A 5,807-nucleotide genomic window follows, 5' to 3' on the forward strand; every position below is an offset into this window, starting at 1 on the left:
GCATGTGTTAGTATCCAAGACCCCTCTTGAGCCTTGAGTAAATTACTGTAAACCCTTTCTTGAACTATTAAATATTTGGATGGAAAGCTTCACGGGTTCTTGAATTCTAGGCTAAAAGCAAGTTCTTTGGCGAATCTCGATGGCACAAGGGAGCTCTATTATAAAGAAAAACAAAAGCACATTAATAAAGGGGGGACTATTCTTTCAAGGGCTGATTATATATATATATATATACACACACACATTGAAGATGGATTAGAAAATTAATAATTGCTGAGTGGCATTTTGAGCTGGCCCTGTTAATTAAAAATATAGTCTGCATTTTTTTAATTGAAGAATCTATTCTTTCAATGTGTGCATATTTTTATCTAAAATTCTGTCAGATGCCAATTTGCTTTTAATTTTGTTAGACACCTGATTGATTAATTTGGACAAGCTTGTTCTATTCATTAGCCTTAATTGTAAAGGGTTGGATCTACTTGAGAAAACATTTAGCATTTCTATCAACTTTTATTAAATTATACATTTGGACGAAAAGCTTCATGGATTCCTGAACATTAATTTATAATTTCAAGGATTTTTTTTTTTTAATTGGCCATCTCGACAGCCGAGGAAGCTTTATCATAAACTTAAAAAGAAGCACATTAAGATATATATATATATTCTTTTGTCAAGTTGGTAGGAGTTGCAAAACAACTCAATCCTTGAATTGACCAATACTGGATGAGATGGGGATCCTAGTGAAGACCTTATCCCCGAGTAATAAAAAATTTTATTTATTTTATTTTAATATCTTATAATTTTGGAAGTGTGTTTTATTTAATATTAAAAACTGATAATTAATTTTTAATTGTATTTTTCAACTTAAGTATATAATTAATGTTTATGATAATTAATTTTAACTAAATGTATATTATTAGAACAATAATACTATGTTTACTCACGAGTTTTACTAACCGCTTTACTACCTTTGTTAAAATTACACATGGTATTCGTACTATGGGTTATATTTACAAAGGATAGTAAGATGGTGAGTAAGCATAGTATTATTCTTATTAGAATGATAAATTTTTTAATCATAATTCAATGATTGTTTTTAGTACAATATTATAATGACGATTACTGTTACACAAAAATTCTTAATTTTTTTTCCCCATAAATTGTGATGTTGGAGTAGGACTCTTTAAATAATATTTTTAACACAAAATTAAAAGAAATTATTTTATAAATTAATACTTTCGCCTTGGGGGATCGGAGATGCGGCAGGGAGAGAATAACAATCCCCATCTTGGTGTCAAAGTAATTTGGCGAGTGTTTTCCATTCCCATCCTCTGTGGGTCGGATTAAACTTCCTTAGTTAAGCTACAGAGTTTACAGAGGCTTAGCTCGAGTCTTGAACATAAATCTTCAACTATGTTGTATTATCAAACATCTATTAGTCTTTAACTTAAGAAACTTGTCACTATTACCCAATTTATTTATTTATTTAAAGACTTCAATTTTAATATCTATTAATAATGAAATAAAAATTATTTAAAATATACTTATTTTGTATTTTTACATGGCTTATATTTCCCTCCATAAAATAAAAGTAATTTTAAAATTAAGAGAAACAAAGATGTCAAATTTTTTTTTTCTAAAACTGATTATTTCTAAAGTGACGCATAAATCATTACGAGACAAGCTACAATAATCTCAAACTAAGTCATAGTTTATTAACAACAAACAAAATATCAAGTGTAGTCATGATTCAGCTATAGTTACTAAACATTAACATACTGCATACAGACAAAAGTTTAATCGTTGGCTCAAAATTCACAAGCCAAACACAATTTACCAAGGCATTTTTTTTTTTTTTCAAATCTAATTGACTGTTTTTGATAGTTCAACTTTAATATATTTTAAAACTAGTAAACTTTTATTTAACAAATTACCTATTTTGTTAGCATTGTTTTAGATTTTGACTTCTACAGGCAAATAGTATAAATTTCTACTTGCAAAGAAAATGGAATATAATTTGCTTTAAGAAGGATGACTTGTTACTTGTTAGACATATTCATAGTAAAAATAAAAGGAATATTATCAATAGAAGGATAAGAAATTATAAGAAAAAAAGACACTTAACGGATAATATGTTTCTAGAGATGGTTAGATTTTTTGTTAAGGGTAACAATGACATTTGATAAGAAATGGTAACAATGACATTTGATAAGAAATAATAATAATAATAAATTTATTATTTTATAATCATGTTGATTTCATTCATTTACATAATAAATTTTATTCGTTTTTACAGTGTGTGATTGTTATTATTGTTCGAAAAAATGAGAAAAAAAAAACCTCTCTTCAATTCAAATTCAAAACTAGAGAGTTTTTGTAGCGTTGCAAAACAACGATGACGGACCTTGTAGTGGTGGTGGTGGTTCAAGTGAAGGAGAAGATTGAGTTAACGGACACTGAGAATAAGATATTTGATAGCCTAGAAAGTGCATTACTCTTTCACTCTTCCTTCTTTTAGACTTCCAAATTTTGATAATGTTAAACCATGTGCTGGTACTAGCCTACTTAAAAAAGCACTAGAATATATAATTAAATACTTAGTTAAATGAAGATTTAATTTCGAGCTCAACTTCCTAAAAGATAAGAACGGTTGCATGTCCCTTGGAAGGCCCAACTATTTGTTTCTTCGCTAAGAAAGGATTTGGAAATATTGAACTAATATATTATTGAACCCTAACCTATAAGTTAAGACAAAAGTCTATTGACATAATATAGTATTTCACAGATCGTAAACTATGCGTTGGTCCTACGTAATACTTTTAAATTTAGAACATAAAAAGGTTTTCAGGGGTATTTATTTTTCTGCCTAACTTTCTTTTCTATGTTCTCCACTACTCAATTCGATCACTTGTGAAACAATAGTTAAAAATTTAATAAAAGAAATTTGACCCAGCTAATTTATTATTATCATTACTCAAGTCTAATTTAAAATTATCCTACCTAAAATTAAAGGTTTTGGCACCCTTGGCTATCCCAAGAAATTACAGGGGGACAATTATGTTGACGATTGTCCTGAGTATAACAAAATAACATCTAGAATTGCACCACATTAACCAGCAAATGATGATGAGCGGCCGTATTTCCTTGTGAATAGTAGGATAGGAAACTTTTTCGAATCTTTCTTCTTGTTGCAGGAGTGGACCAATATCATCCACCATTAATTCGGATGCTGCCTTGCTATATTGGTTGCGCGTCTGCCAGTCAGTGCCAGTCGAACTTTCGTTTTAAATCAACTCCTCTGCTTTAACAATGATAGAGTCAACATCCTCTAGCCACTTCTTCGTATCCTCTTCAATCTCTTCCACATTTTTTTTAGCCTCCTCAACCTTACGCTCCACTTTGAGTCTTGCATTCTTCAGCTTCAAAACATCATCTCGGAGCTTGTCAAAGTTCTTCTCTAGTGGAATAGTAGTATAGGAAACTCTATCCAATTTCTCTTCTTGCTGCAGGAATGGGCCAATATCATCCTGTTAAGAAATATAGGTTATTTTGTTTTAACTAAAAAAAAAAAAAAAAATTAATCATAAAAAGTTTATTATCAACCATTAATTAAAAATAAATGGTTAGAATTTAAATTATTATGAATGAATAAATATTTATTAAATTATATTTTAAAATATAAAATCTAATATAAAAGATTTTTTTATTTTATAAATCTCAAAAAAAGGTTTATTATTTAATCAAACTTTATGAAATTAATGTTATTAACAATAAAAGAAATATAATTATTGAATTAGCTTAGATAGGAGTACTGAATAAATCTTCAATTTCGAAATTAATGTGCAAAGGAAATAAAGAAAATGCGTCCCCAGAATATCGATCATATTGTTGATGCAATAACCAACCTTGGATTTGTTCTGAAAATAATAAGTATAATCACCTGTCATTTACTATAAGAAAAAAAGAAAAAGGGACTTTTCTATGATTTTTATTTATTTTTCATCAAATAAATGGAATGAATATGTATAATGGTCTCAAATTTAAGTGGATATGAACGGAAGTTTACATATTTAATTTCACCTGTCAATAAAATTTGTTGATTTTTTTTTTTCTTTTATGGTGACTAATTTTTTGTGATCGGGATCGAGTATACCTTGACTTTTTGAGTAATATATCCAAGAGTCTTTGTCTAACCCCTCAATCCCTCACAAGTGGTTAGTATGATTTAAATACTTGTAAACATCAATCTGAGCTTTATTTTAATAACGTGCTTAATGGCTCTACTATGATTATTTTTAATAATCAAATGCGTTTAGTGGAATGTAAAATCATATTCTTATAAAGTGTCCAAAACGTGTTTCATGGTTTGTAAAAAAGGAAATCTAATATAATTGTTCTATCTGCATCTTTATTCTCCATCCTTATCTCTTTATTACTGTTCATGAGACATGATGTTTTCATTATTGAGAATAACTGATTGACGATGAAGACTCACCGTGTGAGCAGATTTATATTTTATTAAAGTAAGAAAAACTTTGATAAAGTAGAATTGACCATTGACCTCATTGGGACTCTCAGTTCAAAGAAAATGAAATTTACAATTTTTGACTTCAACTATTACTGGGATTAAAGAACCTAATAATTTTTTTAAGATGAATTCAAAGTGCTTTAATATTGTTCAAATTTTATATTCTCCTCATTTTGTTCTATTAGAGCAATGGTAATTCTTTTTAATTTTGTTATCATATTAGTTTAGATATGTGTTTTGATGCACAAACTATTATATTTTGTTTTGTCTTATGAATGATGAAATTTTGAATTATATTGAAGCTTCTTTAATGGAGTCAATGAAGGTGACATCTAAAAATGCCTAATGATTACAAAAAAAAAAACTTGATCATTGGTAATGTAATTCAAGATATCAATAAGGTGGTTAATGAAACTTTTGTAGAACTGGAAATGAATTGATAAAATGCTGAAAATGACGCAATCAGATAGGCGGCTTTTATACTAATTGTCATTTAAGCAGTTCCTATTATTAGATTTTCACATAAAATTAGCTTTTAAGCACGGTGATGATGCCCTACATTTCAAAACTATAAGAGAAATAGGTAATGATTCTGATGATTGCCCTATCTCTTCCTCTTGAAAAATTAGGCGCAATGAATGAATTTTGAGAAAATAATGCTCAAACAGACACCATTTGCAGTAATCAATTCAGCATATATAGTTTCCGAGTAAAGATTCTTTTAATCGACCAAAATGTGTTTCATGGACGTCTGTAAAAGCATTTTCTTATGAGTAATACTAAGTCCACATCCCAATTTCATAACTTTTTCTCACGTTCCTGACATAACAGCTCATCATTGATCAGTTTGCAAAATTGGTTTCAACTGTTTGTATGGGTCTCGTCTATTCATTTGCAAACTAATCAATGACGAACTGTCATGTCGAAAATTGTGAGATTGGATTGTGGGCCTAACATAATTGTTTTCTAATATTATATGATTGTCCTATTATATTGCCAACTTTATTGACTTTCCATCAACTTTTCTTTTAAGCTTCAATTGAATTTAAAAGTGCAAACCCACCATTTGGGCTACTGAATTTGAATATCGATCTTGTGCTCCATAAATAATTATTTTATTATTGTTTGTGGTGGAAAAAGAAGATTAAAGTTACCATTTCGCTTTTTTTAAAGTTACCATTTCGCTTTTTTAAGTGCTCTTGCAGAAGCTAAACTTTATAATTAATTATTAATTATACATCTGTTTCTGCTTATTATAAACTTTCAGACATGAAGATTA

The sequence above is a fragment of the Pistacia vera genome, unplaced genomic scaffold (assembly GCF_008641045.1).
Source record: "Pistacia vera cultivar Batoury unplaced genomic scaffold, PisVer_v2 Contig778, whole genome shotgun sequence".
Classification (NCBI taxonomy): domain Eukaryota; kingdom Viridiplantae; phylum Streptophyta; class Magnoliopsida; order Sapindales; family Anacardiaceae; genus Pistacia; species Pistacia vera.